This window comes from Bufo gargarizans, chromosome 3, assembly GCF_014858855.1.
Source record: "Bufo gargarizans isolate SCDJY-AF-19 chromosome 3, ASM1485885v1, whole genome shotgun sequence".
Lineage (NCBI taxonomy): Eukaryota > Metazoa > Chordata > Amphibia > Anura > Bufonidae > Bufo > Bufo gargarizans.
Genome location: NC_058082.1, coordinates 163890563 through 163918434, shown reverse-complemented (window position 1 = coordinate 163918434; position 27872 = coordinate 163890563). Strand labels below are relative to the sequence as shown.

The 27872-nt window shown below is 43.2% G+C and overlaps 1 protein-coding gene across 5 annotated transcripts in view; it reads right to left on the bottom strand.

Annotated features, from left to right (window-relative positions):
* Positions 1 to 27872, bottom strand: part of NCKAP5L (NCK associated protein 5 like) — an 83680-nt gene that overhangs the window by 32516 nt on the left and 23292 nt on the right. Inside the window, exon 1 of one of the 5 annotated variants that reach the window (XM_044287130.1) lies at positions 5263 to 5338. The exons of the other annotated variants lie outside the window; for them this stretch is intronic. The gene's annotated coding sequence lies outside the window, so the exon portion shown is untranslated. Of the gene's footprint in view, positions 1 to 5262; positions 5339 to 27872 lie in introns of those variants that run through there. 5 annotated transcript variants of the gene reach the window in all.

Below are 27872 nucleotides of genomic sequence, written 5' to 3'. Positions count from 1 at the left end.
CTGCTGAGAAACCTTGGTTCCTGACAGTAATTAGGATGTTGCCCTGACACATTGCACCTGTCTAAACACTGTACAGACCAAGTACACTCCTTCGTGAGAATGCTTATAAAAGCTAGTGGCCTCTTTTGGCGGGATAATACATCCTGACACACTGCAAAAAAATTGTTCAGTAATGGTTTGAGGAACATGATGAGGAGTTGAAGCTGTTGATTGGCCTGCAAATTCCCCAGATATTAATCCAATCAAACATCTATGGGATGCGATCCATGATGATCCCACTTTGTAAATTGCAGAACAAAGGATCTGCTGTCTTAGTGTCAAATACTACAGGACATCTCAAGGTCTTTTGGAGTCTTTGCCTCAATGGGTCTGAGCTCTTTTGGCTTGATGAGGGGGGCCTGCACAATATTAGGCATATTATGGCAGATTGGGGAATACAGCACATTTTCTTGACTTTTATAACTTGCTATACCTTCTTCGAACATGTGTGTGTAAATTATGAGTAGGTGACGGCAAACTAAGAGCAACATAGTACAAAAAACAGAAGATTATATAATCCATACTATAAAATGAACAAGTTCTTAGAAACTTTGGAATAAAAGAATGATAAGCAAGTAAGGGAAACAATGAGCCTTCCTGCAGCAAGCAGTGCTGTCACTTGCGGACAATGATCACGTAGTCAGCCTCTGCCCTTCCATCAGTTCGGTGCTGTTAGGAATGCCACTGCTATATCTCGGAAGACTGCATTGCAGACACCCTGGCACATCCAGTACCACTCCTCCACACCATGCAAGAGCACACATCAGAGCCCAGCTCCAGGGAGTTATTGCTCTGTATGCTGGAGTAATGCTGCGTGCCGGTGACATAAGGACATTCTGAAAGGAATGTGAGAGCATTTCTATCTGACCTTAAAAACTGCACGCAACAAGGATCATCAACACAGCCCAATCAGAGCACCCACCGTATGTGCCAAAGGATAGGAAAACAGCGCAGGACTCTGTGGCAGCACAATCACATTACCTAGAGAGATGTCGTTACTATGATCGAGAAAGCACTTACCATAAAAACCATAATCTACGCCCTCTCTAGCAAATTGCTATCCACTGCACTCAAACAGCGGGCATGCACCGACTAGATGACACTACAAATTATTTACTATGGTGGATAATGCTCACTTTGTAATAGGAGATACCAAAATAATTGCATGCTTTTCTACCTATACATTTATCTTAAGGAGACATACCTCCAGGCTAAGGAAAACAGACATAAGATGCAAAAGCCATGAAAAAAAAAAAAATCTGCTGCATATGGTCACCGAGATTGTGAATTTGGGGTTTTTCATAAGCTATAAGCCATAATCATCCAAATTATACCAAATAAAGGCTTGAAATATCTCGCTTTGCATGTAATAAGTCCATCTCATATTAGTGTCACCTTTTAAGTTACATTACTGAAAAATGAACTTTTGAACAATATTTTAATTTTTTGAGTTTCACTGTACTTGGTATAAGTTATATTCAGCTAGAAAACAGAGGCCTAAATACTGTTCACTTTGGTTGAAAACGTACTGCGTTTGTAGAACAGTGGAGGACTTTACCATCAAACCAGGCAAATGCTTGAGGCCAGAGAGAATCAGGGCCAAAAGTTATTGTCTGGGGAAAAAATAAAAAAAAGGGAGTGGACATACTCTGTGTGCTGCCGGTTCAGACACAGAAGAGGAGGTGTCTAAGCTGAGAGTGGCGCTTAGTAGGCTTACTGGGGCAGAGTTTAGCAATGCGATTGGAGCCACAGGCATCGCTTTGTTTAAGGCGCCAGAAATGTCAAATCCGCCTCTCATGGGGCACTCTCGACACTCCCACTAAAGACAATGTTTGGAGAGAGAAGAATCAGGCATGCTGAATTTCATATAGGCAAGATAGGTTGCTTCCAGTGCTGTTTGACAGTGGCATTCTCCTCTCTCCCTACTTAAAAAGCATTTATAGCCAGCCACCTCAATGACAGAATGGTTGGCAGCTATCTCTCACAATACACATGCATGTTCAGCTCATGAATGGGAGAGGGGAGAAAGCCACCACCATACACACTCTACCATCGGGGGAGGATAGGAGGCCCAAAATTGTCAAGTTTGTCCAATATACATGTGCATGGGAGAGTTGGGAGAGATAGCTGTCGGTTGACCAAGCGCTTGTCCAACAGTAGGATGAAGATGTATGGTATGGGCACCATAACAGCTGCAAGTCATTCAGGTAGGAGAATCACTCATATCTGCATAGCAGGTAATGTGGTGCATTCAGTGTCAGGAGTGTGGTTTGTCGTTGCTCTTACAGTTTGACAATGGCATGTTTTCTATTGTTTGATGCCATACTATAAAAACTATGGAGTGACTGACAGATAACCTTTACATGTATAACAAAAAATGTATTACAGCAGGATGGGAAGGTAGGCTGTTGATTAAAATCTAAGAGGACCATTTATTAAGACCAGCATATAACCCGCAGAACTTAATCTCCCACTGGAGTCAGATGCACCACAATTATTAAAGAGCCTGTCAGCATGATCAACTCTAAAAAACCAGGCATATTGCATGGTAGGGTTAATCATGCTGAGTAAGACGATAACTTTCTTGTCTAAAAAGGGTCAACAATGCCTGAAGATACATTAACTACCTAGATGGAGCACCATAGAGCTGGTCATAGTGCTAGGAGCACTGCTATCACACAGCTCCCCCTGTGCTCTCTGTACTTCCCCCTCCCCCTTGTGCGATGAGATGTCTAGCCCCATGTTCTCACGGCAGTGCCGAGGCTCAGTGACTCAGCGCTTGCGTGGTGAATCAGACGCTGCTTCCGGAACAGCAGAAGATCTATTAGGCAAGTGCCGAGTTGGCTCAGTGTGTCTGCGTCTGCGCAGTGGATCTGATGAACACTGCTTCCAGAGCTCATCAGATCCAATGCACAGGTCCTGGGTAACTGAGCCTCAGCACTGCCACAAGAACACAGGGCTAAACGAGATGCCACTCAAAGGGGAGGGGAAGAGTACAGACAGCACAGTGGGCTTTGCGCTAGCAGGGCTCCTAGCACTATGGCCAACCCCCTGGTGCTCCAACTAGGTAATTTACATAATTATAAAAAAGTTTATATATCTCAGCCATTCACCCTTTAGAGAAGAGATAGATATCTTTTTACTCAGCATGATCAACCATACCAAGCAATATGTCTGGTTTAATAGGGCGGACAGAGGCTCTTTAAGCGGGGCACACCTTTTAATTGTGGGGCGTTGGTGTGCCAAATAAGATAACTGTATGCCAGCAAGGGAGCTAGTAAAGCTTTCTGGTATAATTAGTTTCCTGGCACAGATTATACTAAATGTGCCAGGCCAGCTAGGGTTCTGGTATAAAAGGGGTTTACATGAATAGATCCAGGAAACGTTTTTGTTTTTTTGGTCCAAAATGGTTTATCCATGATTAGAAAAAAAATAAAGCACCGTTTCACCAATCAAGTGAATAGGCAGTTGCAATACCAGACATAGTCCATGACAAAGTGGCACTGTTCTCAATTTAAAAAAACAAAAACAAACCTAGTGCACCTGCACTAGCTTTTTAAAGCAAATTGCATCTCGAATGTATGAACGATGGATGTCACATCTGCATATATATTTGGGAGATTGCAAGCTAGGGGTGCCATAAAAAAAAAAAGATGACTCTGCTTACTGCAGTGTCCTCAGAGGACCGACTAAACTTCTCAGACACCGCAAAACATCATACTTGCATACCACAAGTTCCAACCTGTCACCGAGACACAAAACCAACTGCACTTTAACCAGTTTTAAAAAATATAATGAGACTGTACAGTGTGTAACGCTCAAAGCGTTCTGTACACCTACCAACCATTACCACTAGACTGTCTCTGCTGCAATCATTCCAAGCATCGTCCTTATTAGCGCTGCACTGAGCACAAGCTCCGAACCATCAAAGTTATAGGAGAAGCTATGGAGGTGACCCTGTGTATCTGCAAGGCAGGAATCGGGCTTAATGGCTGAAAGTGTACGAAATTAGAGACACACCATTTTTGCTAGGGTAGGCATAATCACTGTATTGCTTAGGCACTTAACCATTAAATCACCGAATTGCAAAGCACTGCAACAGATGAGCCGGCCACATCTCAGACCATAACACACTGCAGCTGCGACTGGTCAGGCAAACTTTAAAACGGTCAGAGCAGCAAGGCCAAAATGGCAAAGGAAGGCGAAACGATGAAGAAATTTAACTCTGCGTATACCAAAAGCCACCGGCTTAAGAATTAAAAAGGAAAGAATCAAATTTATTTTGCAGGCTCTGCATTTGAGAATGGAACCAAGTAAAAAGTAAAAAAAAGCAGAGTGCGCCAATAAAACAGGAATGTGTTCTTCACAAAGAAGCCAGGGCATCAGCGAAGGACGCAAATGAAGCGACCTTGTGAGCAAGCCAGAAAATGAAGGAAAAACATGTAGGCTATACCTAAAATGAAAGGGTAGTGCCAATAACAAAACTTGGTAACAAGGAAGACTTGATGATGTATGTCTCCTGGATGGCACAGCCATATATGATAGATAACATGTGAGACAACTGTAAAGAAACACTGATGTTTGCAGTTATTTTCTAAAATGGACATAATCAACATCTAAAATTCTTTAATGAGCTTTGGCACCATTTTGCACCAAACTATGGCTGATACATTGTAGCACTGGTTACATTTTTGAACGTGGCATATTTACGGCAATGAAGAAAACATGGTTCTGAACATCGAGGAGTACAATATTTTCAGACCACAGATGATCTCTTCCTCCCTTTTCTTACATCAGCAATATTGAGCAAGTAAGGTCTAACTAGATCCGAGCCGGCCACTAAGTCACCGTTGTCAGGCCACAGGCAACATAACAAGGAGCACAGGGTTACAGGGGTCTTCAGACTGTGCATACGACATACAACATATGTACTACACCGCCTGACATGGTGAGACAACAAGGCCGTGACACCATACGCCGAAGAAAGTTTATTACGCGTTAGAAAGCCTCATTGATGATGCATTACAATACCGGGCTTTAGGACCATCGTTAACGTATAGCAAGACGTATAGAAGTTGGCAGGGGAACCATTCGTATAAACAGACTTTCCGGCAGAGGGGTCTATGCAGCTGCGGGGCATGCAGGGATGTAAACGTGAAGGTCATCTAAATCCAGAAATTTAAATAGGGAAAGAAATGGGTAGAAAGGCCACTGCCAACTCACCCCTGCTCGGTTGCCTTCTTTGCTCTCACTTCATGGAAGCTCTTAGAGAGCCGGCTGCCTTGGTTATTGTGCTGCATTGTTAGCTAGCACAGGCGCAGCAGGGAAGAAGGGAGGGGGCTGAGGGATGTGGTGACTGGAGGAGGGGGCCAAGGCTGAATCCCTGCCAGTATCAGCGTGTGCTCATCCCGGCCTGTAGAGCCTGTCCCTCGCTCTTTATGATGTAAAGAGAGGCCCACGTCACATACACACATGCACTGCAGCCTAAGCTCCCCTGAGGGAGAATCCTTATCCTACCCTCATAATACCAAGTGCTTTCCCTTCTGTCGCACAACAAAGAAGGGGGGGGGGGGGACACACCACATCAGTAACAGTTTCTCTGGTCAAGGTCAGACATTTAACATGGTTCTCCAACATAATCCTCCAAATCTCTAATATTATCTGTTACATGATTATATGCGCCTAAAGAGGAACGGTTGTGTACAACGATTGCTCATCACCCAACTAGAAGAAATACCCCCAGGTACCATTACCCTCTCTCTACTAGCAAACATTAACCATTTCACCATTCTCAAGAGCGAAGCGTTGAACAGAGATGACAGTTGTTACACATTATTCCACATAAACAAGCAAGACGTGATGAGCTATCTATGCAAAGATTTCTAGAGGTTCTGAAGCCCAAGATGTAGTTCTGATGGGGAGTAGACATTTTTCTGGACTTCCGAAAGTCCTATCAGGATTGGGCACGTTGAAGTTTACATGCTTGATCCTTTCTTTTTCAGGAGAGGTATGGCCCTTCCATTGAGAATATATGCATGATTGGCCTGGGCTGGCAGAAACAGCTATTGTCCGAAAGATCCTTTGGCCAACAGATACTGGCGCCGAATGTCCACTCTTAGAGACCTCTTACACAGCCCGATGATCGAGAACGAAAGTACGTAGGAAGACCCAATCAGCAAGGCAGCATACCCCATGTAAACTGATATATTTGTTTTTTTATTGGGGGGGGGGGGGTGGATGATGTATTTTCATACACCCTATTAGTTAATTCTGAGAAGATAGAGAGTGGTCTTCTGTCTAGGACCTTCATCTATTGTCGAAAGTCAAGAATAACTACAAAGAGCGTTTCTTAACAACTCTGGAGGACCTATCCTGTCCTGCATTAGTGCTCATTCAGACAGCCGTATGTTGTCTGCAAAAATGTGGATCCGTTTTTTTGCGGATTAGATGCTGCCGTATTCACTTCTATGGGCCCCTTTCCTTCCATTCTATGGCTCAGCAAAACAAATGAAACGTGTCCTATAGACCTCTTGCACACGAACGTATTTTCTTTCCGTGTCCGTTCAGTTTTTTTTTGCGGACTGTATGCGGAACCATTCACTTCAATGGGTCCACAATAAAAACGGAAGTTACTCCGTGTGCATTCCGTTTCCATATTTCTGCAAAAAAATAGAACATGTCCCATTATTGTCCACATTACGGACAATGATAGTACTGTTCTATGAAGGAAGGGCCAGCTGTTTCGTTCCGCAAGATACAGAATGTACTACAGATTTAAATACGGAATGCATATGGATGTCATCCGTATTTTTTGCGGATCCGTTTTTGCAGACCGCAAAATACATACGGTCATGTGCAAGAGGCCATACTTGTCAGTGAAAATCAGGACATGGCCCCATTGAAGTCTATGGGTAGGCAAAAAAAACTGAATGCAATCTTTTTTGCGGACATGCTGAATCGGCCGCAAAAAAACGGATCAGTGTTTTTGCAAACAGCATACGGCTGTTTGAATGAGCTTTTACACAGACAACCAACTGATTTGAATCAGCAATGTGTAATGATTAATTTCCCCTGCGGTGGGTGCTGCAGGGAAACTGACCACTTACTGTCAGGGTCAAGCAGGGATTAAAGTGAACTTCTGCACGAAGACTATAGGGGGAAAACTGGCTTAGTTGCCTGTAGCAAATGAAAGGTGGAATCTGATTGGTTGCTATGGGCAACTAAGCCAGTTTTGATAAATCTCCCCCGGTGTGCAATCAGATGGGGCAGCATAAAACTGGCAGCAGATTTCCATTAAATTCAGGAGGTGTGAGATCTTTATACAATCAATAATTTGGGAGGGGAAGAAATTTCAGCATTTCCAGACTGATCTCTACCACCCAAACATTTTCATATTCCTTTAAAAATACATTTTAAATTAAATCAAAAATTATCTGATCAGCCAGGGTCGGACACCCCTCAACGATCAGCCGTTTCAGAGAAGCTCTGGCACCCAAACTGCACAGCTCTGTTCACTGTACAGTGGATGGAGCTTGTAACTGGAGCACTGCTCCCATTCACTTCAATGGAAGCAGTGCTGCAGTAATCAGCTCCATCCACCACACAATGGATGGAGCTGTGTAGTTCTGGTACAGATTTCGGAAGCTATTCTGAAACGGGCGATCAGTAGGGGTGTGTGGCGTTGGACCTCGGATGATCAGATATTGATGGCCTATATTGAGTATGGGCCAGGAATGGACTACCCCTTTACTATCACAGCTGATTGAAGACATTACATCCAAGTCTCAAATGATGTATAGTTCTCAGCTGAACTATAAAGTGAGATTATGTCAATTCAATCTCCATGTTTAGGAGTATCACCTGAAAGCAGAAAGGCAATCATTTTCATATCAATTCTCTTTTCTTTGCTGACAGCAAGTAATTAATACAGACAGATGTAATTAAGTCCATAAAAGGTGTTTGTTCCATCTCTCATTATACACCGTAGGATCCGAGACCTAGAGCAGGCACTCAAATTACAGCCTAGGGACATCATCACACCCATTACAGCTATGGAGCACAATGAACCAGTCACTCCCTTATATTATTATTTACAAATCGTCTCTTGCCACTAAAGATGTGGAAAAAAAAAAAAAAAAAAACTGTACGGCCATTTCATACACCAAGGAGTGTCTCAGCAATGACAGGGTTAATGGTAGAAAACGGCTGTCATGTTTAATAAGACATCAGCAGAAGTCCAGGCACCATGGCAAATATTATGTAGTCTCCAAACGTAACCTACCTTTCACTGTCACAACTCTGTAGACTTTACCACCACAGAGGTCAAAGCGATGTCCATTTCACACTTTATATGAAGGGCAGAGCCTTCAGCTCCTGTATATCCCCCTGCGGCATGGCTCATACGAGTGACTGTACACTCGGGCAGCAGCTGTGCCTGGGTTATGTAAGGCAAGGTACCCCTCCTCTTACTTTACCTCCAACAGAGCCTGAAGGATTCATTATTACATATGGACATGTGGGGTCTCAGCTGTACATCTGGAGACTACCAATCCCTCTGCACCTTAGCTTGGCATCCATGTGCTTCACAGTTAGATCTCATATTAGGCAAACACACGTGAACAGTTAGGCATTATTATTTCCGCTCACACAGAGCTGCAAATACTTACCCGGATTATAACTGGCAAGACCACCTCATGTCTAAGAACAAGAGACACAAGACCTAGATTATGAACCAATTATACTCCACCGACCTTCTACATCAGAGACAATCATCACTAGGTTACTTCACTGCTCCTTCTATTCACTCTTAAAGAGGACCCGTCACCTCTCCCAACAGGTCTGTTTTAGTAACTGCTTCCATTCCCATGTAATAACCATTCTGGAGCATCTATTCTTATGACTATAGTGTATCATTCCGTATTATTGCTGCTAGAGTTGCTAATGAATTACTAACAGTTTGCAATAAAGGTCCAGCTGGGTGTTACCAGTTGGGGGGGGGGGGTGTTCCTGCACAGTCCGACACTATCCAATCTGTTCTGCCAGTGTCAGACCATCGTGTCCAAACCCTCAACTGTTAACACCCAACTGGACCTTCATTGCAAACCATTAGCAACTCATTCGTAATTTCTAGCAGTAACAATAAAGTAATAGTATAACAGTCAAAATATATGTTCCAGAATTATTACACAAGGAATGCAAGCAGTTAGTCATATCAGGAGAGGTGAAGGGTCCTCTATTAGGTAGCCATGCATAACATTTTACATTTTACCAATACGGCTTAAATGAAGGGTTCCACCAAATGGAAATGTGTTTTATTGGTCATAAGCATCATCCCAAAAAAGACTGGTATGCTCCAGGGTGGGCAGGGGCAAAATGATGTAGCGAAAGATTTAGGCTAGTTGCGCGATTCTTGGAATATCTGCTGGAATGTAGCTGGATCTCTCCCAATATGGTGAATGGGGCCAGATGGAGCCTTACAAACCTCCAGCAATGGCGGTGTGCGCAGCGGCCCAGCAGTCTGTTCCCTGCCAGAACAGCCTGCCAGATCTCTGACACTAGTTTGCAACTAGCCTTAGGGTTCAGTGGCGTAGCGTGGGGGGAGACATTGCCCCGGGCGCAAAACTGCAGGGGGCCGCGAGGTGAAGGGCGAAGTGGGGGGCGGCAGCAGGGCACAGGGAGATGAGCGCTTCCATTGTGGAAGCGCTCATCTCCATAGTTATCTGTATTGCCGTCCTCAGGACAGCGATACAGATAGATGTGCTGCGGCGGGGCAGGGGAGAGGCATCTCCCTTCTCCTTTCCTCTGATGCGCTGTACGGCTCTAGTGCCTGCATCGCATTGCTGCCAGCCTGATGAAGTTAAGTGTTTATTTTATTTTTTTAATGGTACAATACGGAAAGGAGCGCTATGGGGGCACTTCTTACTGGCACATTATTGGGTTGCACTATGGGGGCATCTATTGAGGCCACAAAGAAAGGGTATTTTAGATGGGGGGGCTCTGTATAGGGGCATTTTATACTGGGACACATTATGGTGGGTTTTATGGGGAAGGGGGGAGAGGAGTACTATGGGGTCATTTATGGGGGGCACTAGGAAGGGGTATTTTATACTTGCAAATTATGGGAACACTGAGGGCATCTTACTGGGGCACTATATATGGGGCATTTTATACTGGTACATTATGGGGGGCACTAGGAGGAAGAGGAGCACTATGGGGAATTTACTGGGGGAACTATATAGGGATATTTTATACTGGCACATTATGGGGGCACTATGGGGACATTAGCTCAACTGAGGCATTAAAAGGGGGTATTTTTTTGCACTAGCACACATTATAAGGAAGCATTTTTTGTACTGACACATTATAAGGAGAATTATTACTACTGGGGGGGGGGCATTATGGTGGGCTTTATCACTACTGGGAGTCTATGGGGAACATGATTACTAGTATGGGCATTATGGGAGCATTATTACTTCTGGGGCACAGTGGGGACATGTTGGGGGCACTGTAGGAGCACTATTACTACCATTTGTGGTCTAGCAGAGAATTATTACTATTGGTGGGACTTTTGGGAGCACTATTACTGTGGGGGCACCTTGGCACAGTAACAGCTTACCACAATTAATTTTGGGGGACGTTATGTTTACATTATTAGCGTTTGCTGGGCGCAGTTATTCTAGGGCAGTGTGTGCCAATCATTATTGAAGGGGGCATTATCTGTGTAACACTAGTATTTTCAGGGGGGTTTTCTGTTTCTGCAGTATAATATTGGGGAGCACAGTGGCACAGTATTGGGGTGGTAGGGTGATTTGTCCAGAAGATGGGAGGATGATGGAAAAGTAGTAAACTAATATTTTCTTTGTCAATCTGCAGAGACAAGAAATAGCTGAAAAATGATGGTCTGGTCTGAAGGTCTGAAAGGAGAAGATGAGGAAAGAGAACATCTACATCAAAGAAGACATCTCTGGATGTAAGAGGTATGGGGCGCTGTATTACCCTGTATGTTCTGTAGTGATGGGAGGGTGGATATAGAATTTTGCCCACACTGTAGCAGCCTGGGCCAGACTTCAGGTCACACTGTGCTTGTTCTGAATTCTGGGGGCTCACACCCATGACCCATCTAATACATTATCTGTACTCAGTTATCACTGTGTCATCTGTGGTGTTACATAGGACTGCAGGTGATATCTACTACATTATCTGTAAAAAGAGGTGTGGCCACAGGTTTGGGGGCGCAATACTTGGCTTGCCCCGGGTGCTGGCAACCCACACTACGCAACTGTTAGGGTTAGTAGGGTTGTAACTTACATTGTTTACCTACACACAGACTCTGCTGTCTGTTATTTCAATAATTTTGAACCAATAATGGCTTGTGATAAAGCATAGGCCAGAATGTGGTCGATTGGTGGGAAATCACATTGTGAAAACCACATTAAACCAGAAAAAAAAAAACCCACAATGGGTTTACACAAAATGTAAAAAAAAAAAAAAAAAAAATTGACCATATTTGACTGATCCTGACAAACAGGTATATTTTTGGCCACAGAGCCATTTTGAACGTTTAACAACATGTTCATGTTAAATTTTCAAGTGGTAGTCGTCCGATTGTGAAAAATTGGGAAAACAGGCAAAAATGAGCAGCTTCCAACAAATCTGGTCTAACAAATCTCTTTGCAAGTTGAGGCATAGACAACTACTATCTAACAGGCATGGCTGAGGTAATGTCTTTACAGGTTCTTACTCAAAGTGGATTGGTCAGAAGGTAGAAAACAAATTAATCAATGCTTGTGAATATAGCGGCCTACCCGAAGTTCTACTGATCATAGGGCCTGACCAAAGTGCATGCTCTATACAGATTGGATTTGTAGTATATGTAACACCCCAGAGTGGCGTTACCACTCCTGCACCCTGCTACTATCTCTAATAGGCTAACCTGAATGTCATCGTATGCATTTATTCCAGGTCCTCCACACTATGCATTTGTAATGTTATGTAACTGTTTATGTAATGTGCCTGGTTCACCAGCAGGTGGCAGCAAACACGGCAGAGCTAAATTTAGATAGAATGGAAGTGGGCAAGCCCTACTTCCTGCAAGAAGGGTGGGGACCAGTTAGCTTCAGTCTAGCTTACCCCCCAGCTAGGGGAAGAGAGAGTGCAGGGGCACGTCTGTTGGACGTGCTAAAGCCTGCTGGAACCAAGATGAAGCCTGTAAACTGTTTTGGAGAAACAAAATAGTTAAAGGGAACCTGTCACCTCCCAAAGCCATCCCAAGCCACCAGCAGTACATGCGTGTAGCCAGCAGTGTGTTTCTGATGATGCCTTTCTTCCTAAAGGCAGATGCAGCAAAAGTACTGAAAACTTTGTTTTATCCCCTGCCCAGCGCGCTTCTCCACACATGCTTGAAGTCAAGGAGGCGGCAGCCTCCTTGCTTTAAGTCACAGCAACCACGCCCCCTTCCCTGCCCCTTCGCTGTGACTGACAGCGCTTATGCAGAGAGTTCGGCAAAGCCAACCGAACTACCAGCTGTCAGACAGCTGGCTATTAAGAGGTTAAAAGAAATGCTGATTTAATGTAATTGCAGGGCTCATCTCTGGTTAGCTGTATATGAGGATACACACTGCTCTGGGTACTGTGGGAAGTTATCTGCATTCTGATTGGTCCTGCTAGTTCATGTGAGGAGAGCAAGGGCTTATGGGAAGTGAGGGAAATACAGGATGGCCTCAAGGAAGGGCAAATATAATCACAGGAAGTGATGAAATAGAGGCACAGAGAAATAAGGTTGCAAAGGGCTGAATACAGATATCAGAAAGGTAGAATTAGCTGAAAAATGCAGCTTCATAAATATCTTCCCTTCAGCATCACATATGTTAGGAATTTCATTTTTGGTAGTTAAATGGCAGTTACACTTTAAATGAAAAAGGCAGGGGGCACTCAATAACTAGCAATACATGGACACACACATATATATATATATATATATATATATATATATATATATATATATATATATATATATATATACACACACACACACACACACACACTCAGCTAAAGAATTATTAGGAACACCTGTTCTATTTCTCATTAATGCGATTATCTAGTCAACCAAACACCTGGCAGTTGCTTCAATGCATGTAGGGTTGTGGTCCTGGTCAAGACAATCTCCTGAACTCCAAACTGAATGTCAGAATGGGAAAGAAAGGTGATTTAAGCAATTTTGAGCGTGGCATGGTTGTTGGTGCCAGACGGGCCGGTCTGAGTATTTCACAATCTGCTCAGTTACTGGGATTTTCACGCACAACCATTTCTAGGGTTTACAAAGAATGGTGTGAAAAGGGAAAAACATCCAGTATGTGGCAGTCCTGAGGGCGAAAATGCCTTGTTGATGCTAGAGGTCAGAGGAGAATGGGCCGACTGATTCAAGCTGATAAAAGAGCAACGTTGACTGAAATAACCACTCGTTACAAGCGAGGTATGCAGCAAAGCATTTGTGAAGCCACAACATGCACAACCTTGAGGCGGATGGGCTACAACAGCAGAAGACCCCACTCAGGAAAAATAGGCTACAATTTGCACGAGCTCACCAAAATTGGACTGTTAAAAACTGGAAAAATGTTGCCTGGTCTGATGAGTCTCGATTTCTGTTGAGACATTCAAATGGTAGAGTCCGAATGAGAACATATATCCATCATGCCTTGTTACCACTGTGCAGGCTGGTGGTGGTGGTGTAATGGTGTGGGGGATTTTTTCTGGGCACACTTTAGGCCCCTTAGTGCCAATTGGCCATCGTTTAAATGCCAAGGGCTACCTGAGCATTGTTTCTGACCATGTCCATCCCTCATGACCACCATGTACCCATCCTCTGATGGCTACTTCCAGCAGAATAATGCACCATGTCACAAAGCTCGAATCATTTCAAATTGGTTTCTTGAACATGACAATGAGTTCACTGTACTAAAATGGCCCCCACAGTCACCAGATCTCAACCCAATAGAGCATATTTGGGATGTGGTGGAACGGGAGCTTCGTGCCCTGGATGTGCATCCCTCAAATCAATCAACTGCAAGATGCTATCCTATCAATATGGGCCAACATGTCTAAAGAATGCTATCAGCACCTTGTTGAATCAATGCCACGTAGAATTAAGGCAGTTCTGAAGGCAAAAGGGGGACCAACACCGTATTAGCATGGTGTTCCTAATAATTCTTTAGGTGAGTGTATATGTCAATGGCATAAAACCCCTTTATTCTCAATAAAAGAAGAACATATAAAATGCAACAAAACAAAAAACAATTGCATGCCCTATATAGAGGTATTATGAGTACTGCACAGTATAGTCCCAATTTAGGGATTTGGAATAATAACTTGAGTCCAGACCTTGAGATGAAGTTCAATGGCAGCTTTACCTGAATAAACGTTTCTCCAAAACAGTGAATAAAAACTTAGCGGCTTCACCCAGATCCCAGAAAAGAGGACTGGTGCACACCCCACGGCACCCCCCAATGCCGTAGTAATGAAAGGAAATAGTTAATGAAAAAGGCGGGGGGCACTCAATAACTTGCAAAACATGGACCTCAATATATAGGTCAGTGGCATAAAACCCTTTTAATTTCAATAATAAGTGAATAATATATAAAATGCAATAATAAAACTATAGAACAAATAAGAACAATTGAATGCGTGCAGACAATCCCCTATATAGAGGTATGAGTACTGCTCAGTATAGTCCCAATTGTGTAAACGTGCCCGTATTGTAGGGGTATAGTCCTCCTGTAAATCTTTTTTTAGACATTTTAAGGAATATCACAATTGTGATATATATATATCACAATTGTGATATTCCTTAAAATGTCTAAAAAAAGATTTACAGGAGGACTATACCCCTACAATACGGGCACGTTTACACAATTGGGACTATACTGAGCAGTACTCATACCTCTATATAGGGGATTGTCTGCACGCATTCAATTGTTCTTATTTGTTCTATAGTTTTATTATTGCATTTTATATATTATTCACTTATTATTGAAATTAAAAGGGTTTTATGCCACTGACCTATATATTGAGGTCCATGTTTTGCAAGTTATTGAGTGCCCCCCGCCTTTTTCATTAACTATTTCCTTTCATTACTACGGCATTGGGGGGTGCCGTGGGGTGTGCACCAGTCCTCTTTTCTGGGATCTGGGTGAAGCCGCTAAGTTTTTATTCACTGTTTTGGAGAAACGTTTATTCAGGTAAAGCTGCCATTGAACTTCATCTCAAGGTCTGGACTCAAGTTATTATTCCAAATCCCTAAATTATTCCTCCCTATTTATTGCTTCAGAACCAAAGCCTGGGGTCCAACTGTATACAGGTAGGAGCACCGTGACACACAGACATTTTAGGCCGCAACATACCACTCTGCATTTCCTACACCTGGGACGCGATATAGAGGGCCCTAGGGGGAGGTGCCCATTGTATGTGTGTATATTATACTCTATAGGTGAAAATGGTGCCCAGGGAATTGACAAAAATCATGAGTACTACCTAATCCGTTTTCATTTATATAGCAAAAATAAAGAACTATGTGGGAAATTAATCAGGACTGGAGTTTCATACACCAATCTTTATCTAGTCCGCTGTAGGGCAAAATGCACCAGAGGAGCAAACATCGTAATTATTTTGGCACATTGATAAATTCCCCTCTGACTCCAGAAAGAACAGGCCAAAAAACTGTACCACTAAGACGTGGCAAAAAGGCTACAGTCTGGTGAATCTTTAAATCATGTTGAAGGAGGCTGAAAAACAGTTTTGTATACTAGTGTTACAAATGTTCTCCTGTTACTCAATAGATGTAAAATTTGTTAAATTTCCACTTTTCTTTACATTTTCGATAAGTTTATCTTTATGGTTCTAATGCTCCATCTGGCATCAGAATGGCATCCTGCCTTCGTAAAATATCTTCAGGAATATACTGTAATTGGATGTACACAGGGTCGGACTGGAGTTCCTTGGGTCCACCAGAGGAAACTATTTTTGGGACCCAACCCATATATAAATCAATAAAGTTTAATAAAGTTTAAAAATCCAAAAAATACAACCTAGTGGCAAGTGACGGGCCCAAAGTTAGCACCAAATGTTTTCATTTTTTTCCTGGACCTTCTGGGCCCATGGGAGAATCCTCTGGTTCTCTGACGTGGACAAGTCTAACCTTAGGTGTATCTGATGGTACGGCTACATGGTCATGTCTACTGATGCAGTTTTGGAAGTGAAAACTAGGAGTGGATTAAAAATAAAAATGAGAAGTCGTCACACACAGATATGTAGTCCATTTTTCCCAAATGTTCTCATATTTGACACCAGAAAAAGCAAATATGTTTTTATGTGATTGATGTTTAATTAAGTATTTGTTATAGCTTATATAGTCATACCAAGAGGTCTGTACATAGACCCATTTCTAAACTGTTTTCTAAATTGTTATCTTGACTGGTAACCTTTATTTTTCCTTTACCCGTTCTTCCATTCACCTTTCCTTTCCTTCCCCCCTTCTTTCCTCCCCTATCCTTTCCAGGTTTGTCATATTTTATTTGTTCTTGTATTAATGACTTTATTTTAAGATGGATATATTTATATTATTTTCCATTATGTAAAGAAATGCTTACATTTATTCATTTTAGAGTGATGTAACTCCATAGTATATATCCTTGAAATACCTTTAAAATTAAAAAAAATTACATAAAAATGAGAAGTCGTATCTGTCCTTTACACTTTCTCTCCTTTTATGATGCAAGACTGCATCAGGAAACTAGACTGTGTGGCCATACCCTAAAAATGCTGTTTGTACATACACTTATGTATTCCAATCTGTAATAACGGTCAACTGTCTACTTTTTTTAAAGAGACAAAATTAGACCAGTTACCAATTTAACTTTTTCAGCATATGCAATGATTGTCTAACACAAAAGTCCTATCTATATATCTGTAGTAGAAGAGGAAGCATGAGATACCAATCATGAACAAACCATTGAGCAATAGCTCAGTGAAACCAGAATGTGAAGTGCAGGATGCATGTATGTGGTCCTTTTATTTTTCCATTAAACGGAAGTTAAAAGCAAAATAGGGATACCATTGTCTGCCTACATCCGCTCAATGAAGAAGACATCCTTTGTGTTACAGCGTAGCAGCAGTGGTGACTGCAGGCTAAAATGTGACGGGTTAATTTTACAACCTTCATTTAAGCATTATTTGACCTGGATAATATACTTCCTCCTTAGATCATAGTGCATATGGTTATCACACACTGAACGTTGGTGGTCTCCGATAAGCTACTGAAACTCAAATTAAAGGGGAATACTGATAAAAGGTAAAATTTCGTACACGATTGTGTTAAGGCTCCAAACAACCTCCACTGTACAGAGCTGTAATGGGCCTTTTTAGACTTCTATAAGGCCCTACTGTATCGTCCTGTGAAATAAAACCCTAGACGGACATTAAGGGGGTTCTCCAGGGTTTTACCTAAATTCTCTTTTAGCTAACCTGTGGAAGGAAGAGTTTCAGTAGTAATTACCATTCCATCGCACTGCCGATTCTGCGATGTTGGCTGTGATCACATGACTGCAGGATCTTCTGCCGAGGTCCTGTCCGAATGTGCTCCAGTGTCTTCTGAACAGGAACACATACAGTCAGGATCTCAGAGGAAGAGCCCACAGAAAGTTGGGTGGTCCTATGATCACAGCCGAGAGTGTGGAATCAGCAGCGTGACAGAATGGTAATTACTGCTGAAACTCTTACTTCCACGGGTTAGCTGAAAGAAAGACTATGTGAAACCCCAGAGAAGCCATTTAACTTTAGCCAATAGAAACATTTTTTGGACTGGAAAAATGACAGCTAGCATCTGTTCCGCTGGTATTGGCAATGCATCGTTTTATGTCTTTATGGTCCATCCCTAAATAAAAGTTTTCAATTGACAGCTTAAACTATTAAAACAATTTTTTTTATTTTTTTATATTCGTGTAATTGTTCTCAACTTTTCCCAATATCACTGTCACACAAGCATGGGCTGTTTTACATAAAGCAATTACTTTGCAATCATTAGCTAAACACTACAGGAAGAACAAGTACTAGATAAGATTTACCTACAGCCCCGTGGAAAATTAATTTGCAGTATAAATATGCCAATTTGCTGATCTTTCAAGAATACCAATTATGCAGATTACAATGTTTTTGGCCAATCACATGGGACAAATTAAGCTGAAAATCACTGTCCCTGTGGAGTGAGCACCTCTGTAATAAGCCGCGATATCATCATGACACGGTTATTCCTACAGGCAGATCACACTGCAGCCTTTCATTTTGGAGGAAATTCATTAAATCGCCTCTCAAAAGTAATAAAGTTGCTTTGAAATCTGTGACATCTTTGCAACAATGTAGCCAAAGCCCAAATTCTATCAAGGTGAAGGCTGCACTTGTTTCTAGTAGAAGATATGGTGGCACCATGCAGCACCACTCCAACCCACTGTGGCCATACACATTAGGGCTCACACGACGGTGATCGGCCAAGGAAACTAACATAGTAATTTAGGATAGTGTCAGTTCATATCTGATGGTGGATCTTTTGTATCAAACTATGAGTTCAGTACAAGAACTCCGCAAATCAGATCTGAACCGAAATACAGTCAGTTCAGGTCAGGGGAGCCGCGGTCAGCCTGAGAGATCCGGCAGACATACAGACTGTTTCCAGGGCTGATCAGTCGTGCACATGAGTTTTTAGATGTACATAGGTCCAACCTGCCGACTGTCTAATGTGTATGTGGCCTTCTGACTCTCCCCCGATGGCAGATGTTGGGAGAGACAAGGATGGAGCAAGTTGAATTTCAGCGGCCCAATGCTTTTGCCAGTGGGGAAATAGGTTGCTGCCAGTGAAGTTTGGCAGCAGATTGCTCCCCTCTCCCAATCACTATATTTGCATGCTTAGACGAGATGAGCCTGCATATGGATGGGAGGATTGGGAGAGATAGCAGTTAGCCAAATGAGGGTTTGACCGACGGGTATCATGTGTATATCCACAAATTCTGTTGTGATGATCTTTGGAGTTATTACAGCCCTAAATGAGCACTGATCCATGATACAAGTCATCAAAGCTCGCTTACACTGGGGCTACGTGGTGATCTCGGGTATGACACATGTTTCGAGTGACCAAGGATCGCAGTTCTGCTGGATTTTTAGAGATTTTGGAGTCTTGGTTAGTGTTGAGCGAACTTGTGTTTTAAGTTCGGCGTCTAAAGTTCAGGTTCGGGTTATCGAAGAATAGAGTTATGGTTTCCGCTAAAACGGACCATAACGGAATTTAGAATCCATAACGCGATTCTTCGATAACCCTAACTTTAGACGCCGAACTTAAAACACAAGTTCACTCAACACTAGTCGCGGTAACATACGAGTTGATGGAAAAGTTGGGAAACCAAGAGGTCGGTGTGCCAAACTCTGCAGACATAAAACACGGCTGAAAGTAGCCATCAAGGTGGTCCGATCCAAATGGAGAAGATAAGGAAAGAGAACATTTACATCAGAGGAGGAGACATCACTGGATGTAATAGGTATGTGGTTCTATATGCTATTAATAACTCTGAATTGTATCATATTTGAAATGAACATGGCCCATCAGCTGGAAACTTTTTCTATGTGAAGCTCCAGTTTGAGACCACCCCCCCCCCACTACAGTTTAATGGCCATTCTATATGCTAATTTTATCGAATAACTCAACAAATGTCACTTTGTATTTCCTGCGTCTACAAATCCAATAAAAAAAAATAAAAAAAAATAAAAGAAGGTTACTGTGCACATCCCAGCAGTTAAATATATGAATATGCAACTCCATGTGCTATCTAGATCTGAAACCTGCAATGGACTGCAGGGCAGCAGCACGGCTCAGCTGCATTGCGTGCCTTCATTGACGGTATTGTTCTCTTCACTCAGGCATTTACAATTAATAGGGACTTCCCATAGCCAGGGTGAGGCACAGACAGGAGGGGGTAGGAGACCAGGGCCAGTGCCAACAAAAGCTATTTTTAGCAGCATAGGGCGCCTTTTTAAGAAACTGCTCGCAGCCCCTATAAATACACAATCTGTACGGATTAAACTTTTCAGCGCGCATTAGTTCTTTGTTCACATTCTAGTTGATGTGTGCACCATTTCTTCATCATTCTGAACGTTAGAAAATAAAAAAATCAATTATTTAGTTGTTTTATGGCTCAAATGGATGACAACTGATGCAACAGGATCAATTTTTTTTACTGGATCCTTTTTTTTTTTTTTTCCTCTCTTCTGACGGATCAGAAGAACGGAAAGCTAAACGCTTTAGAGGCGTAAAGCTGCCCATACACATTCGGCCTGATGCAAGCGACCGCATTTCGCTCTGCAAACTTCGGACACCTTGCGTGTGCACTCTGCATTTTTCTCACTCCCATTAATAGGACAACGACATACATTTGTAATCCACGTTTCTCACAGGGACTCAAAGCTCAGGGATAGTTGTGTGTCTGGGACGACCCCCCGGGAAGTCAGTGGCTGCTGTACAGGCATTCGACTCAAACACATGAAGAACACTAGGGTCAGTTTCATAGGAAGCCAATTTCCACATTTGTATATTTTTGGAGTGTAGGAGGAAACCCATGCGAACACTGAGAATATCCAAACTCTATGCAGCTGTTGTCCCTGGTCAGATTGGAACCCAGGACACCAGTGCTAATGTTCTGTAATCTGCAGAGCGGCCACATGGATCCGCCCAAAATATGGATCTGTACATGTCCCCATAGAAATATAGGATAGCACATGGGTTAAAAATGAAGTTGTGTGCATGAGGTCTTAGATGTACATCAGCCAAACCCAACAAGGTCTTTGTGTTCGGCAAACCGTCTAATATCTATAGGGCCTCCAAGCCCTTCCCCAATGGTTGCTGTTAGGGATGAGCGAATTTCAGATTTTGAAGTTTGCGTGCGGGCTCTTGTTGTGGTATTTACTAAACTGTGTTATGGATTCCGTTACCACGAACCATAACACAATTCTATGACTGAACGCATAACGGAATGCCTTTAGATAGAGGCATTCCGTTATTCATTACGTCATAATAGAAGTCTATGGCCCGCATAGCGGATCCGTCCGGTTTACGTTATGCAGGAGAGGACTCCAGCTTGTTTGTGGTCATCTTGAACTGAAGCTCAAGGTCCCCAATGTAAAACGTGTTGTATGGAACTCTCCAAGCCACGTGACTATTGTTTACTTATGTGCGAAAGGGCTTTTTAAGGCACAAGTTGTGACTGATTCTCTGATGCTCTGCCCCTTGTGTAATTAAAAAACATGAACAAAAAAAAATGCGGTCCGCTTCCAAAACCAAACGTACAAGGCAGCACGCATGTAAATGAGGGCAAGCAATAAAAATAATACATGGCTTGCTTCGTGCCCATGTGCCACAAGACCCAGCATGTATACCATATGGATTCTTCACGACACAAAGAATCCCCCATTTTCTTAGGGTTAATAGTATATCTGAAAAACCTGACAGATGGCACATAGGAAGCCAGGGGGACAGAACAACGTCTGATCTCCACAGCACCCCCCCCCCCCCCCCCTTAAAGAAACAGGAAGTGGGCCAGGAAAGACCACCCCATCAGTAGCTGTAATCAGACATGAAGTGAGGGGCAGTCTACTAAGGAAACGGGAGCACCAGCAAATTCCTCCTCAATTAGGAATGTCACAGTATACAGGCACGGGCTCCTAATCCACTGCCTTGGGCTAGAAGTGACAAGCCATGCACCAGATCAAAGACCGACTGCCATGGTTTATACGGCCGTCCCCTCATGGCGCAGGGTATTTTTAGATGAATATTAACAGAGACGAATGTTCCTTTCAGAACAGAGCGAGCCCGACATAGATAATTTCACTTCTTTCATTGATTTCATTTCTACAATTAAGAAATATCGCTCCTAGCTAACTGCATCAGATTAGATCGTCTCCTTCCTTTATGTTCGAAATTAGACATATGTCCCATCCCCCACATCCAAGATCTGGAAACCAATTTTTAGCTGGTTACTTTTTTTTAAAATTCATATATAAATAAGGAATTTAATTATAAGGCCTCTTGCACACAGCCATTGCGGTTCCGTTCCGTGCATTGGAACCACAACGAACGCACGGGCAATGTCTGTGCGGCGGCCGGAATGGATCCAGACCCATTCAACTTGAATGGGTATGTGATTCGTTCGTTCCGCAAAGAGATAGAGCAAGTTCTATTTTCTTGCGGAACGAAAGCACTCCGTGGTGCTTCTGTGGTGTTCCGTTCCACACCGCATCTCCAGATTTGCGGACCCATTCAAGTGAATGGGTCCGCATCCGTAATGCGGAATGCACACGGCCGCCGCCCCGTGTGCATAGCAATACGGCCACGGGAGCACAACGGCCGTGTGTAAGAGGCCTAACAGTTGTATAGTGGAGGTATCTGACATTTGGGACACAGTAAGCACTCATGCACATGGCCACTGCCCGGTCATGCTCGTATTGCAGCCCACAAACAGCGGGTCCGCAATATACGGGCACTGGCCGTGTGAGCACTGTATCATGGATTCACTTGAACTGGTCCACAATACGGGAGATACGGAGCGGTGCGGAACATAAGCATGGATCGGAAGCCCACAGAAGCACTAGAGAGCTTCCTTGGGTTTTCTGTCCATGCCTCCGCAACGCAAATAAGTAGTGCATGCACTACTTTTTTGCGGTGCGGACCCCATTCATACGGAGGCTCTACGGTCGGTGCCCGTGCATTGCAGACCGCAATTTTCGGTTCACAGCATGGGCCCGGCCGGCGCACGTTACTGTGCATGAGCCCCTAAGAATAATCACGACACGGCTACCCAATGTAAAATGGTAACAGAACTCGTTTATAAAATGTTCAGTCGCTGTCAATTTCCACAACTGGAGCATAAACTGCAGGTTAAGCCTCCTGCAACTACTGTCTGTTTTTGCAGTCCAAAAATCGCAGATCTGCAAAACACGGATCTTGACCAGGTGCTAGGCACCATTTTTTTTTTTTTTATGTAAAAATGTCCTATCCCTGTCCGCAAAACGGACAATAGGACATGTTAGAATTATTTTTGGGGGGGCCGCAGAACAGACGTGCAGATGCGGACAGCACACAGGTGCAGATTCTGGTATACCTGCTAGCCTAGCATTTTTTGGAGGAAAGATTTTTTTTTTTTTAAACCCAAAAAAACACTGCAAAAAAAAAAAAAAAATGTTAAAAAACACCTACACACATTTAAAAAAAAAATACAAAGCACATGGCAAAAAAAAGGCCAGGCAATGAGGAGTGCCAGACCCAGAGCATGCTGCGATTCAAAAATAAATAAATAAATGCCATAGTGAAAAAACGCTACTGCAAAAAACAAATACATACTGTCCTGATTTCAATATTTCTCAGACTGCCATGCAACAACTGAACCTGGTGCTTTTTGCCTAAGAAGCACATCAAAACTAAAAACACCAGCAAAATAAATAAACAAATGGGCACGACCCTTAGGGTGCATTCACATGGCAGTATCCATTTTGTAGACCGCAAACTGTGGATCCACAAAACGGATACCAGCCGTGTGCACCAGGCTTCGTGGACCCATTGACTTCAACGGGTCCGCGATCCGCTGGTTGTGGCCAAAGATAGGACACATCCTACTTTTAGGGCCTCCAGGGCCCTGCAGACATGCCACAAAAGACACAGCTGTTTGAATGCACGGGCAATTTTTTGCCGGTTAGTGCAAGCCAATCGTGGATATAGCTTGTGCCAGGTATCATTAGTACCAGGACAAGCCATCGTTAATACAATTTTGTCCCCGTACAGTTTACAATTGGTGGAAGTGCATGCCTACATGGGGCAATGTGCTGCCAACAAGTAATTTTTAATGGCACATAAAAGATACAGTTGCTCAAAGCACCATGACTGTAGGAATAATTATTTAAGACACCGAACACATAGGGGTGTATAAGCAAATACTCATTGCTCCAATATATAATAGCACAATGCACAGATTCAATGAGCAGTGACCCGCAGTACTTCCATCCACCCATATGAAGACAAAAAAAAAAAAAAACGTTTCAACACAATTTCATGGAGAATTTTAACTTCAAAGGATGAAAGGATGAGACGTCTTTGATGTTTACGAGGCAGTTAATGGCAGGAGCCTAGTAGACAGTTTTTCACTGTGTGACGACTTTATTTATGTTGGGTTTGATTAACATCCTTGTATTGCTGACATGTAATGGACATGAGCTTTGTAAATCTCCTGTTAGAGGGTCCAGTACAGTAGTGACTTGGTTATGGTACGTCTGGGTTCCTGTACTAACCTTATCTAGACTAAACACTCTAATGTTTACCAATTTCAATATCAGATGGCTGTCTTAGGCCTCACGTACACGGCCGTTCCGTGCATTAGGGACCGCAATTCCACGGCAGCCACGATGGATCCAGACCCATTCAACTTGAATGGGTCCGTGATCCGTCCGCACGTAAAAAGAAACAGAACAAGTAAAAAAAAATTGCGGTGCGGAGGCACGGACAGAAACACCGTGTAAGCATTCCGTAGTGCTTCCGTGGGGTACTGTGCCTCCGTTCCACACCGCAATACAGGTCATGGCTGGCAACGGCCGTGTGCATGAGGCCTTAAAGGAAAATTGAAAACCTCCAAAAAGATCAATGTTGTATACGTATATTTTCTAAAGAAATCTGAAATACTTTCTGTATCCCTTCCCGGCAGCATTGCTTGGTACTTACACCTACAGACATATTTCAATAGGCCCATGTGGAGAACAGGGGTTCTGTGACCCACGTGGTGAGGTGGCCATCACATCCAGGTTGAGAATGAATGGGTCCAGCTCTCTCCATTCACTTCTATGGGAGTTACGGTACAGAAACACGTATGACATTCTGTGGATATGCCATTAATGTCTAAGGTTGAAGTAGCCATTTGGTCAATTCCTTCTTGTGAAAGGGTCCACTGATAATTCGATCACAGGATGTCCCAGTGCTGGGACCCCCTGTAAGAGGCTTTGACTAGAAAGCGCTAGATTCCTGTGCAGCGCCACCGCAGCAGAAATGCAGTATTACACAGTTCCCATGTAACTAACAGACATGTTGGGTCTTTCAGACAGAGCTGCTCTCCAAGAATTCTCCAGAGTATCTGGACTTTTGTCTGCACAAGATAATGCCTTTATCTGCCAGTTAAAACCAGATAGTGACACATATCCTTTTTCTCTAATCTGTTTTTATTTTCTGATTACAGTTTTTTTATGAACACGATTATGAGGGCGGCCATCTTGCCTGAGCTGTTAAAATTTAGAAAATACTTTACGGCAGCCCCATGGTCCATAGACACAATGGTCAGGAGGGGTCCCTACTGACTTCTATGGTAGAGTTTTCTAGGCATGCTCTGTGACCTGAACAAGTACAAGGAAAGAATAGATAAGCTCTGACAATCACCTATTGTGAATGGTGGATCCTGTCTTATCTATACACAGAGGTGATATCACTACAGGCAGGATTAGAATGACAGTAAAGTGATCTGTACAGAACGAGAAGTGGCCCCCATTATTAGGCCTAGTGGCCAGTGCGAAAACCGCAGGATTTTATGGTTTTTGTTTAAAGCGAAGGAGTTATCAGAAAAGGACCTATTGTTTAAATCAAATTTTTATGTCATACATTTTTTAAATAATTTTTATTTTCCAAAAATCCTGCAGTTTTCACGCTGGTCACTAAGCCTAATAATTGGCGCCACTTCTTGGTCTCTACAGATCACTTTGCAGCAGTTACCTGCTTATGTCATTCTAAGGCCTTGTCCACATTTCCGTGTCATTTTCAAAGCGTCCATGTTTCATCCGCGACGGATCAGTATTTGGTCCGTGTTTTTACCCTCCGTCATCCATAATGCACAGATTTTGCCCAGCTGAAAATTAATTTCCGGAACATAGCCCATCAGTGCAGTGTCCCAGGGGGTCAGTAGTGTATGCTGGGCTTTGTAGTGCAGATTGACCACTAACCTGGGATCCACTGTCGTCTTCAATTGGGGCAAATACTGGAACAGGCAGGTATTTAACAGTTCGTGACGCCAGTGTCAATTAAACGGTGACACGCCGTGTATGGTATTGTAGAAGAATGAAGCAAGCATAGGATAGCCAACAAAAACTGGAACTTTTACTGAATATCAGTCAGGATAATACACGGACACTGGTACAGCACAGTTCCATAAAAGACGGTTGGTTTTAGAAGAATACAGGTGGTTCTTGACATCACAGAATGGCCGGTCCTAGCAATGTATAATACAGAGTGTTGATTGCAGGAGATGCAGTACAGGCGGATTGCTCACTATTCCTGACTGGGTCCTGACTCATATGTGACTTTCTCTCCAAGGTCTAATGCCCTTTATCTGGCGTACCCTTGAAGCTGTCCTTATCTAGTACCTCCTCTGTTATCTTGAGTACCTCTTGCTTTATCTGATCGGCTTCTGTGGTATTCTGTGTCTTGGGTGGTGGCTTGTTTATGCTGCTTCAGCTAAACGGATGATGACTCAGGAGGGGAACCTTTTCCTTGGATCCGGAACCCGGTTACAGGGCCTTTACTACCCTCTCCTAGCCGACAGGCTTCAGGCCTGCTATGCTCTCACAGGCCCATAACCTGGCTTTCCCTCAGACACAGGATCATTTCTGACCTCTGCTCCCACTGTCTGAACACACTGCTGTTACTTCCTGACTGGGCCTTATATAACCTAGGGCTCCCTAGCTCCCTCTAGTGACTCAGAGCTGGAATGACACCCTAGCCGGCCTGCATAAGCACGTTTCACAGTAACAGGAAAATACATAGCATGACATTACAAGATGTTTTTACCAACCTCCCCTTAAAGGGGGAACGACAACACCCAAGTGACCCTTCTGTAGTGACGGGGTATTACTCTCCCGTACACTACATCAGTCTTTAGGGAAAAACGGATGCACCACGGACACAAAACAGATACTGTCTGTGATATTTTACTCACTGAATTGAATGGAGTATATAAAATAATTTAGGGGGGGAACTAAACCAAACAGAATGCCTGTGGTTTTCCAAATGTATTATTAGAGTGAAGAAACTCCTTTAGTGCAATTGTTGAACATGCAGTTTGCTTGCAGAGTGGTTATACAGAGAATTGCAGCGATTACGTCTCTAGGATTCCCTGCTATCATAGGCCGCGCCATGACCGAGATTGACACTCGATGTAGAAGCTGCTTTTTATAGAGCTATTAGAAATGAGCGGTCAAGCAATGTCACAATACAGGTACTGTAGGGTTAAAATACCTTTTTTTATATCATATACTGCATACTGCCATGTCACAGTATCATGTGTAATTACATGGCACAAAATGTACATGTGATGTGCGCAATTAGTAGCTAATAGTTTCCTAGGATAGACCTAGATTTGGTCACTGTGCACGCTCACCATTTGGTTACATGCATACGGTGCTTAAAGGGTTTGCCCACAATTTTGTTATTGATGGCCTATCCTCAGAACAGGCCATCAATATCTGATAAGCGGGGGTCTTAAGTCCACCGATCAGCTGTTTCAGTGCTGAAAATGCACAGTTCTGTCCATTGTGTAGTGGATAGAGCGGTTACTGCAGACCTGCCCCATTAACTTTAGCGGTCCACTGCACGATGGACAGAGCTTTGTAGTTCCGGCACCAGAGCTACACTGAAACAGCCGATCGGCAAGGGTCCGACAGACCGCCCATGTTATAGTTATTAATTGCTACAACAAACGAGAATCTGATTATCGGTGGACATT